This window comes from Tachysurus vachellii, chromosome 9 (assembly GCF_030014155.1).
Source record: "Tachysurus vachellii isolate PV-2020 chromosome 9, HZAU_Pvac_v1, whole genome shotgun sequence".
In the NCBI taxonomy this organism is placed as follows: domain Eukaryota; kingdom Metazoa; phylum Chordata; class Actinopteri; order Siluriformes; family Bagridae; genus Tachysurus; species Tachysurus vachellii.
In genome coordinates, this window is record NC_083468.1 from 5,500,724 (window position 1) to 5,513,089 (window position 12,366).

General features: G+C 39.1%; 1 protein-coding gene across 2 annotated transcripts in view; it reads left to right on the top strand.

The window, feature by feature from the left end:
- Nucleotides 1–12,366, top strand: part of si:cabz01090165.1 (uncharacterized protein LOC100333421 homolog) — a 159,783-nt gene that overhangs the window by 30,259 nt on the left and 117,158 nt on the right. Inside the window, exon 1 of one of the 2 annotated variants that reach the window (XM_060877462.1) lies at nucleotides 3,533–3,662. The exons of the other annotated variant lie outside the window; for it this stretch is intronic. The gene's annotated coding sequence lies outside the window, so the exon portion shown is untranslated. Of the gene's footprint in view, nucleotides 1–3,532; nucleotides 3,663–12,366 lie in introns of those variants that run through there. 2 annotated transcript variants of the gene reach the window in all.

Consider the following 12,366-nt stretch of genomic DNA (forward strand, 5'->3'; position numbering starts at 1 on the left):
TTTCAATGGAGGAATTAACACCTTTTAAAAAAATGTTTACATATTGCTATTTCTTGGTAAACACACACGTGTCTTTGATGTTTCCTAAAGTCCATCGCAACCTTGTGATAGCTTTCCAATCCACCCATGAGAATAATTTTAATATGTTCTGCGTATAATACAAACTAAAATGCAATATAAATGAAGTAAGACAAATTTTGGCAGATTTTTTGCTAATAATTGTTCATTGTCATTACGCATAGAGACTTTTGGGACACCCTGTATAGTTCAATTTATCCAATATTTGGGTCGTTTTTGTCTAATATGTAACTAATATGCTAATCATATATGGTATAATACTTTACCCATTCTTTGAAAATATATGAGAAATGAGAGAAATGTTAAATATTTTAACTATTTAATTTGTACTTACATAAAAAGAAGTGATTTTGCTTATAATATATTAACATATTTGAAATTGCTAAGATAGCAATTTTTGCTATGTATAGAATCATACAACGGGGGGCACGGTGGCTTAGTGGTTAGCACGTTCGCCTCACACCTCCAGGGTTGGGGTTCGATTCCCGTCTCCGCCTTGTGTGTGTGGAGTTTGCATGTTCTCCCCGTGCCTCGGGGGTTTCCTCCGGGTACTCCAGTTTCCTCCCCGGTCCAAAGACATGCATGGTAGGTTGATTGGCATCTCTGGAAAATTGTCCATAGTGTGTGATTGTGTGAGTGAATGAGAGTGTGTGTGTGTGTGTGTGTGTGTGCCCTGCGATGGGTTGGCACTCCGTCCAGGGTGTATCCTGTCTTGATGCCCGATGACGTCTGAGATAGGCACAGGCTCCCCGTGACCCGAGGTAGCTTGGATAAGCGGTAGAAAATGAGTGAGTGAGTGAGTGAGAGAATCATACAACAAAAGACTTTTCCAAGGATAACTGTTAACCATCAACAGAAGCCCAGAAGAACCATTTTTATTTAAGTGCAGTGAAGAATTCTAGTATAAAGCTATACAGTAAACCAGAATATATTACACAAACAGTGGCATTTTTATGTTCCTCAACTCAAAAACACATAACATTTTTAGACCCATACATAAACGCAAATGGTGCTTGTCCTACTTCTCAGGACTGTGCAATTGCCCGTTATTTGACTGTGATAATGTATTTTTTATTGTTTGACTAGAATACATATTGTACTGTGAGTATCAAATGATAACTATGGCATGAAAAGAAACGGTATACAAAGCCTAGTGGCAGCTCATTAAAAGCAGTTTGACTAAAACTGCAGAGCTTGGCTGAGATTTTTAATACCTCCAGCAGCTTTCATGCAGTGGCAGACTAAACAGAGCGATGAATGAGTGAGAGAGAAAAAGAGAGATAGAGAGATGGACTCGATAAACACAGCAGTGTCAGATATTTGCACAGGTTGCTGAGTTCTGCTTTCAGAAGTGAATAATGCTCTGGAGATTAATCAAAATGAAAAGTTTCTTTAATTTGCTGACACTTAAAACAGCCAATAAATAAATAAAGTGCCTGATGAACATATGTAGTGGTAATATACCACACAGAAAGAGGTATTTGTCACTATCCCCTGTAGCTTTGGCTTTGTATTTTTGTTTTTATTTCTACCCTAAGTGCATATAAAGTTACATATTAGGATCGAGACAGAGTTTATAACAGAGTTATAAATTCAATAACCTCCTCAAATAATAAAAGAAGCCCTGGTAGGTGCAGCACTATTAACAAATATAGCAATTGAAGAGCTTTAATATTCTGATGAGCCTAATGGCTAATCATTCAGGTCCTCCCTTTCCATGATTTTAGTTTCACAATTGACTGATTGAAGAAGCCACCTTTATATATATATATATATATATATATATATATATATATATATATATATATATATATATATATATATATATATATATACCTTTTCATATATACATTACAGCAGGGTGACAATCTTTTCTTCGTTTTTTCCCAGTTTCTTAGTAACTTGGGAAGCAGCTTGGTGGTTTTGGGGCTGGAACACAGCCATGCTAGTTACTACCAGCTACAGATAACCACTAGCTTGCATGGTATAATGACATAATGCCACACCATTAACAATGTTATCATCAATCTGTAATAGTTAGGCAGAATGATGAGAAGATGATATATTGGTGCAACCTCACAAGCAGACACTGATGAAATTGTTCACAGGAGTTAATATAACACTAATACACTCACATATGTGTGCTTTTACAGCAGATGTGCCCATATAAAGATTCAAAAAGTGCTTAGGAGTCTCATAACTCTATTTATGTGGATTGGTCTTAATATCATAAATGATTTTGATGCTAAGAGGGGGAAAGATGTGGAAAATGTCATATATAAGTTACCTCTACGAGGGATAAGCAGCTAGCAAGATGTATTTTCCTCCTTGGGACATTATTATTTAATAATAATTATTATCCACAGTTCTGTTTTTTGAATTTTTGAACGTTTTAATCTGATAGGCCAGAGGCAGTTTTCTATAACAACAGTTCTGACAAAATTCACAGGTATAAATCATAGAGACTTATATAGTGAACATGGTACATGTTTCTATTATTATTGCAGGCTAATAATAATTTCTTTGTGCTTTATGTTTTCTTTTCAGCTCCAAAAAACATACCAGTAGATGGATTGGCTGACATATGTCATATATTTCTATTTGTGAATGTATGTGTGCATGGTGCCCTGTGATGGGTTGGTGTTTTTTGATGTGTGTTCCAGTCTCAAGCCAAGTGTTCCTTAGGCTTAGGCTCTGCGTCCACCATGGTCCTGACATGATATGCAGTACAAGTTCTATAACAGTACAACATCTGGATACCTAAAGAAGGAGGTTTCAGTACTGATCTATTGTTGCCGCTCTGCACAGAACTGATGGATCTCTGCTTGATGGCATAGTTTCTCCTCCAAAACTCCATTTTATCATGGCAAGCATGAACAGAGATTGTAAGCTCAAAGGTCACAGCTTGATTAATTAATTTCAAATAATAATAAAAAGAAAACAACAAGCAATCAAGTCAAACATCATTAATCAAACAGCCATAACGCTTGAACAAATGTTGGGGAGTTACGAGCTCCTCAAATTAATTACAGCATACTCAAACACAGTCAGTATTATTCTAGCTGCAACCCAGAACAAAACAAAAAATATTCTATAACACGCACAAACATGCACATCCATATATGTATGTTTATATTTGTATGTATGTGTGTATATATGTATTTATCTATAAATAGACATGTGTATTTTCAAGAGGAGTCTGAAGTCAGCGTTGAGGATGATGGGGCTGCTGGTGAGGGCTTTTTTCAAAAGCTAAAAGACTTTCTCTGTTACCTTGATCCATTGCACCTGGTCTGGCTCTCCTTTCCTCATGAGGTCTGAGAGGGGGGAAGCTACAGAAGAGAAGTTAGGCACAAACCTAAGATAATATCCGGCCAAACCCAAAAAGGCATAAACCTGTTCCTTTGTTAGGGGTCAGGGGTACTCCCATACAGCTTCTACCTTTTTTCTTGCAGCATGAGCATGGCCCTGCCAATATGGAATCCTAGGTACTGTAATCCTCTTCTTCTGGAGGGCTCCCAGGAACTCCTCTAGATGGTATAGATGGACAGCCCAGGTGGATGAGTGATCACGAAGTCATTCAAGTAAGCGGCTGTGAAGTGACGATGGGTGCAAACCACAATGTCCATGAGTAGGGCAGTTTTACTCTTGGGAACCGACAAAAATTCACATTGTTGAACTCTTTGATCTGTGCTTTAGATAAAGAAGCCCTTAATGAATTGGGAAGTAAGTTCTTAAACGGGATCCAACTTTTTGGAGCACCTGGCCCCAACAATGGTGGAGACAGTCATCCTCCTTCTGCTCACGGCCAAGACTGCCCTCCTTGGGAACTTGGTGATACACAGCTGAGACAGGGTTATTATAATTGCAAGGCATCTCACCTTTGGATGTTGTACTGTAGGTGTGTCCCCGCCTTTCTGAGCCATATACAGTATCTTTTCTGGGAATCGGGTGCCACCACCACTGTTTTGGTGTGGGTGGTTTGGCTAGGAACCCAGGACACTCCTGACCTAACAGTAGGGGAACACTCTCTGCACTGCACGTAACTGCACTTGCACTGGTGATTGAAGGGTAGATAAACTATCACTGATGTGAGTCTCTTTCACCAGTCACCCTATTTGTATATTTTGGCATCTCGCATCATGCTCTGGCTCAGACAGCTCTGAGGCAGCTGCTTGCATGCTTTTGGTTAGCTGCTGGGTCACGGCTTGCTGCTGCAGGCTGGGGTTCATCAGATGCTTAAGGACTTGCTCCATACTGCTTATACTGTTGGGTGCTGTGTTAATGCCCACATTCTCCACCAGTGTGGTGACTCAGGGTCGTGAGCGGCTAAACACAGGCACAGACAGAGTCTGGGGAGCTTCAATAAAAGGAAATTTATTTCCAGAACAGCAGCAAAAGCAGAACTAAGGCAGGCCCAATGGGCATAAACTGGAGTGGAATTGGTGGCCTTCTAGGCAGCCAGGATCAGTCTGGATCTGCATGAATCTGGCAGCATGCAGCCAGATCAGGCACAGGCTTCTTCCTCAGCAGTTTCCACAAGCAAATCTCATGGCAAAGAACTCTCTGAGGATCTGAGAAAAAAAAAATGTTGCTCTACATAAAGATGGCGTAGGTTATAAGAAGATTGCCAAGACCCTGAACTGAGCTGCAGCATGATGGCCAAAACCATACAGTGGTTTAGCAGGACAGGTTCCACTCAGAAGAGGCCTCACCATGGTCGACCAAATAAGTTGTGTGCACATGCTCAGCATCATATCCAGAGGTTGTGTTTGGGAAATAGACATATAAATGCTGGCAGCATTGCTGCAGAGGTTGCAGGGGTGGGTGGACAGCCTGTCAGTGCTCAGACCATACACCGCACACAGCATCAAATTGGTCTGCATGGCTGTCCTTCCCAGAAGGAAACCTCTTCTAAAGATAATGCACAAGAAATCCTGCAATCAGTTTGCTGAAGACAAGCAGTATAAGAACATGGATTACTGGAACCATGTTCTGTGATCTGATGAGACCAAGATAAACTTATTTGGCATGCGTGGCAGCAACCAGTTGAGGAGTACAAAGAGAAGTGTGTCTTGCCTACAGTCAAGCATGGTGGTGGGAGTGTCATGGTCTGGGACTGCGCCAGCATGGTGGCACTGCCTTGCTAAAGAAGCTGAGGGTAAAGGTGATGGACTGGCCAAGCATCATTCCAGACCTAACCCTATTGAGCATCTGTGGGGCATCCTCATACGGAAGGTGGAGGAGCGCAAGGTCTCTAACATCCACCAGCTCAGTGATGTCATCATGGAGGTGTGGAAGAGGACTCCAGTGGCAACCTGTGATGCTCTGGTGAACTCCATGCCCAAGAGGGTTAAGGCAGTGTGGGAAAATAATAATTGGCACACAAAATTTTGACACTTTGGGCCCAATTTGGACATTTTCACTTAGGAGTGTACTCACATTTGTGGGCAGCAGTTTAGACATTAAAGCTGTGTGTTGAGATATTTTGAGGGACAGCAAATTTACACTGTTATACAAATTGTACACTCACTTTACATTGTAGAGAAGTATCATTTCTTCAGTGTTGTCACATGAAAAGATATAATAAAATATTTACAAAAAAGTGAGGGGTGTACTGACTTCTGTGAGATAGTATATAAATATATATATATATATATATATATATATATATATATATATATATATATATATATATATATATATATATATAATAAATATATATATATATATATATATATAATAAATATATATAATATATTATATATATATATATATATATATAAAATGAATCTGCAGGGTTCAGTGATCTCCCTTACAGAAACATAGAATGCTTTACTACTGACGGAGAGCCAAACTGAGCTTCTCCTATGATGATGGCGGTAGGGACGTCAAGACCTGCTGGTTTTGTTACTGCAAAACAATCTTTTTCACCCCAGTCTCCATCTAGTTGAGTACTGTGTTTTTGACAATGATGTTTTCTTGTTACTGCAGCTAACACACAGCCTGATCCATCCTTTCATGTTCAGAACAATGCAGCATAGTTATGCCCCTGGATATATATTATCTCTATATACTGTATATAATTATATATTATGTAAAATATATAGACTATGTTAGTTACAATAAGACATGTCCTAAAGAGTTATAACACTGTAAGTATTGCAAAATGAAACCAATAGCACATCGTTCAAGCGAAAAAAAATCAAGAGTGATTAGAGGAACGGTGTTGAGGTGCGCCTGTGCAAAATGCATGAAACTGGGCATGTTTGTGAATCTCTGTAAATAAAAAAGTGTTTAAGCAAATTATCGGTATTCAGCTCTGCACTGTTAATCTACCACACGTCTACTGGTCTCTAAGCTGCTACCCACACCAGTAATTATCTTCCTGCTAATTAATAATTACCATGCATATCCCTGTGCTGATGAGTAACCTTCCACAATGTGCAGAAACAAACCTGCAATTCTGCAGTGTTCTTAGCTCTCAGGTTAACTTGTTTTCAACCTTTATGCAACACTGAGATGAATAAACAGAAACTGAGGCAACCACATTAAATACTGAAGTATTAAATACTAAACCAAGTAATGCTGGGACTGAAATGTTCCAGACCTGGGATGAAATCAGTGTTTGTCATTTTTGATGGATTCTCATATTCTTGCCCAGGTGATACTATAGGGAGAATGGAATTGTAATTTATTTTGGTGTATAATTACCAGGCCTGGCAGTGGCTTTTGGCCAGCTTCTAATTTTCATCACTGTTACCCATTCCATTTGTGTGATAATACATGATTCATAATTTATGAAGGGCCATTTCTCTTGCCGTGTTGCAGATCGAGGGGCCTGATAAAGCGTCAAAATCCCATTCTTAGCTCTCTGCATACCCTCCCTCATGCCAATTCAGCTCCCTGCCTTGGTTATTGCTTGTGCCCATCATCTCAAATACCTCCACTACACAACGTAGGAATGAGACTGCTCAGGCGAGTGCTGCTCGCTTTGTGAGGAATTAGGAACCATTAAGCTGTGGCTCAGATGTGGTGGGGATTAAAAAGGCGTCGCGCCACACATGAGGCATTGAGCCACAAATTGCTACAATTCAGACGAAAAATGGGGGAGCCTAGGCCTTGTCACTGAACCAATGACAGGCCAAACTATTGCTCACTTGACAAATATTTATGTGGAGAAATTATATTTGACTATTGGAAAGCCTTCAGGATTGCTCCAGGCTTTCAACTGTAATGGGTATTAACGAGAGTGGCCAGCACTGGATGTGTAGTGGGGAAATACCAATTCTAGTGCTGTTTAACCTCGGACCATTGCTTAAGAATCCCCTTTGTCTCTGAGTTTCTACAGTGTCACTGATAAGCTTGACAACTATAATGACGATGTGATGGCAATGAAAGCAGGCAGCTCACACATGCTTAATTAATGGAATGAAAGAAGAGATAATTAGGCACATTGAGTGTGAAGGATTGGGCAAGGAGATTTTCATTCACTGGAGACATCTAAGCAGCTCAGGTGTTTATTTGCAGGTTATTAATCTTTTGACTTATGCTCAGATTTAGGGTAAAACGAGTCTTTTTCAGAGTTAGAATGATTTGTTGTTAAGTTAAAGGCTTGGGAATGTAAGGATTTAATTACATTATGAATCAGTTTTGGGGTTATACTGCTAATTCAGCTCTGCTCTGCCCGAGTCTAAAATAAGTAGAACGAGGTCGTTTCCTGCTGTGTTTTTTTTTAAGCTACATTTGCTGTTTATAATTATTGAAATTTACAAACACATGGGAATTTCCATTTGCTTATTATTTTATCTAATGAATATGGCATGCATCATCTTTGACAAATATTACAGTTAGTAGTAGGAATTCTAGTCATGTAAATTCATTCATTCTAGATTAACTCATTTATCCTGGACATGTTCCGAATTCAATCTCTAGATCATTGGGAGTAAGTGAAGTGAAGTGATGTGACATACAGCTAAGTATGGTAAGCTAAGTAACTCTTTGCATTTAACCCATCCAAAGTGCACACACACAGCAGTGAACACACACACACACACACACACACACACACACACACACACACACACACACACACACACACACACACACACACACACACACACCATGAACACACACACCCGGAGCAGTGGGCAGCCATTTATGCTGCGTGCCCGGGGAGCAATTGGGGGGGTTTGCTGCCTTGCTCAAGGGCACCTCAGTCGTGGTATTGCCGGCCCGAGACTCGAACCCACAACCTTAGGGTTAGGAGTCAAACTCTCTAACCATTAGGCCACGACTTCCCATTTAATGAGTAAGGCAGGAATGCCACGCAAACACATTCACATAGTCATTTTCACCACAATGCAATTTGGTAGATAATCCTCCTACTGGAATGTTTTGGGTGGTGGGAGGTACAAGGAAACTGGAGAATCTTGAGAAATCCCACACACTACTGTGCTACCCAGTAATAACAATGGTACAATAAAAAAGCTCTGAATCCATGTTGGTCCATGTTGGATCCATGTTGGATCATGATCCATTTGGAACTAGGCTTCCTGTCAAGAACCATTACAGATAAACAGTACCACATCTCTTAATATCCTATATATTGGGTTTCAGACATGGCTTTGAACAATTAGTCATGCTCTTGGGACTTCACAAAGATTTCTCCATATGAGTGCCTCCCACTCTTTCGCTGTCCATATGCGTCATCCTTGCAGCACTTTCTCCTTCACCTGCTGGAAATGCTTTTCCACTAAGGGCCTCCGGGTCTTCTGATGGCTGTTATTTAAGGAATTAAATGAGCTAAATATCAGTATTGACCTTTTCACGTGGACAACCATTGGATAAGGATGCATAAAAATGTATCATTCTAGAAATTGCATTTGGACTTAACGGTTGGAGGCAGGTTTTCCGATTTTCTCTTCCAATTAGACATAAAATTCTGTGCTTTTTCCAGGTGAACTGTGCATCTCTTGAAGTTGATTAAATTCCACTGCTGGCTGTATTAAATTTGTACTCAGGGAGTACATTAGGTGACCCCTATTTAAGATATTGCATGGGCTCTTTCTGTTTGCAAAGACTTCAGAACTCTCCTGGTAGGATAAACAGACCTGCGGCTTTACTGAGATTATTTTGTTAGAAACCAGGATCAATTTTCCAACTGAAAGAATGACTCTGTGCAGATTTTGATATTTGTGAAGCTTGGTGTAGACTAAAAAAAGGAAATCTTCAAGCTTGGAATGCCTCATGAACAGACCAAACACTTGTTTCCTATCAGGTTTGCTTACTGTTAGTTGTTATTTTCCTATTTAGAACCTTTTTTTTTTTTATTCTTGCACTTTCAAAGCAGATGGGTGGTTTTGTACCATTGCTTCATTAGGGCATGAAGGACTATTTTTGGTGTGCAATAAAATCCAGAATCCTATTAACACAAGGACATTATTTACTGCAAGCAATCAAGGTGATAACTTTGAGGTAGACTGTAGTGTTTTATGTTCCCTGTTGCTATAGGACTCCATTACTTTTTTATTGCTGACAATTTATGGACATCCCATAATGTTCCAGAATTGAGTTAATAATGTCGCTCAATCAATAATAAAAGTACTTACTGTGGCGTCAGAGCAAATACTCAGACTAAATGCATATATTTTATACAAGCATATATATATATATATATATATATATATATATATATATATATATATATACATAGAAAACAAGGTTAGAAAACACTTTAAAAAATTAAAAAACAGGATCACCGAGTTGGTGATTGGTGACTGGTAAGCTCAATCAGATGTAGCTAACCATTGTCTCGATGGCACACCCAAGCCATCTGACTTCTATATATTTGAATTATTTGCTTTCTGGCATTTAGTGGCCTTGCCAGTTTGTGTGTCTTAATGGAAGCTTTAAGATTAAAAGTGCTTTAGTGTCTGTTTATTACACAAATACCCGGAACCATCTTTAATTACTAAAAGCTTCAGTCGCGTCAGGCGCCAGTCATTTTACATGACACTTATACATTCTATTTAAATGCTTTTATCTAAAGCAGCATACAAGTGAGATGGGATACAATCCCAATGCTCAGATAAGCAGTTGAGAGCAGTTAAAATGTTAAACTGTGAAGACAAATCTGCAGGTCAAGTTGCATGCATTACTCTTGTAGCTTCATTCCTATTATTTTCACTTTAGTTACTGAATAAACTGCAGATCATTTAAAGGGCATTGAAGTGCCACATCAAATTTCCACAAATTTTACTGGGTTAATTTAATAATTTTTACTAAACTGTACCTAGAGTGTATACTTGCTACAAGTATAATCGAAATAATTTAGTATTAAGCAGTAATATAGCTTACAACACATATTATCTATTTTCAAATTTAAATGCAAAGTGGAACGATATAAGCAAATTTTCTAGTACAATTCAAACTGGGAGAGTGTGTGTGTGCCCTGCGATGGGTTAGCACTCCGTCCAGGGTGTATCCTGCCTTGATGCCCGATGACGCCTGAGATAGGCACAGGCTCCCCGTGACTCGAGGTAGTTCGGATAAGCGGTAGAATATGAGTGAGAATGTGAGAGTTAGAATTCAAACTGGGCCTTTTCTTTTTGTTCTAAATGATGCCAAGATACAGTAACAGGTCTGGTAACAATATCCCTCCATATAATGTTACAGCATTCAACCCTTCATTAAAGTTTTATTTATGTTTATTGAGTACAGCAAGTCCTAAACCACATCAGCATGTCTGAGTGGCATTAAAGAAGAACTTCAGTTATAAGTTGCCGTAAGTGGAAAAAAGTTTTTTTTTTTTTTGGACAGCATGGTTATGCAGTGGGTAGCATTACTGCCTTACACAGCCAGCCTGACTTTTTCATCTTGTCTCCTTGCCTACATAAGTTTCCTCTGAGTTCTCTGGATTACTCCCACCTCCTAAAAACATGCCAGGTGGATTTTCTATGCTGAAATTACTGATTTGAATGAGTGTGTGAAGATGTGTGTGTGTGTGCATGGTTCCATGGTGTATTCCTGCCTCATGCATAGTGCTCCTTGAACATGTTCTTAGATTATATTGCAGAAGATCAGAATAAAACGATGAATTAATGAATATATGAATAGAATAGTTTGAACTTTTGAGTAAGGGTCTTGTTTACGGGCCCGAAAGTGGTTTTCTGTAGTTCCTGGGATTTAAGTACACTACCTCAGAATTGTAACTGTTATCCACTGTTATCCATATTAAACAATCTGATTCCCTGTTTAATTACCTGAAGACAAAACTCAGCACCTTGTATCAATAAATGATGGCACTACAGCACCGTTCTCCATTTTAACCAGCCTAGAAAATAGCCTTATTTGTCCACAGAGAGCTTTGCTTAGCATCAGATGGCAAGACTATCTGACTTTAATCAGTTTATGACCCTGCCTCTGAGTAGCCTCCAGCAGAGAGGCCAATGGGGCTGTTGCTGTTTAAGATTTTATGCTGCAGGATGCCTGCTGCCAGCTCAATTATGCATCATCCAATTGAAATCTGTGGATCCTTAGCACCCTGCCAGGTTCATAACACATCTTTATATGGCCTTGTTGTTGTAAGTCTTGGCATCGGGACAAATATTTTGGGAATTCTGTACATCAAATGATGCAATTGGGTGCTTTTTCATTCAACAGATACTGTATCAACAATTATCTGGTCAGGACTGCTATAAGAACATTGTTTATCACTTTCTTCCAGCCTGTTTTGTAAAGGTCAGTGTTGACTCAGTTTGAATGCCTGGGTTGATGATTTTAATTCCTTAACGATAAAAAAAAAGAAGTAAATAAAAGCATTCTCTGCACGGAAGACAATAAAGTGGACAGAATGACATCTTTCATTTTGCTGCAGTGTGCTGGTTTTGAGAAAGAGAGTGCTCCCAGTGGTAACGTGCTTTTTTAAGACAACGATAACAAGGGAAGCAACATTATCTCCGTTTTCTTTTCTTTTTTTCCAATTTTGTCATGTTCCACTTTCATATCCTTGGTTCCCTGTGCTTTTATAAGTTCCAACATCCTATGGATTCTATATATTTTGATCATTTTGTCACAGACAGTTTTATCGATGTACAGTATATTCTTTTGCTGCATTCATCACAGTCAGTCTTCAAAGACTACACCTCAGTTTGTTTGATGAATTGAATTAATATCAGAATGGACTTTGAACGCATCAATTTCTTCATGTTAGGATAAATCCAAATACTTGTGCATGGCAGTGGAAGCACATCAGGGCATCTATACATCCTTAATAAGTAATTCTGT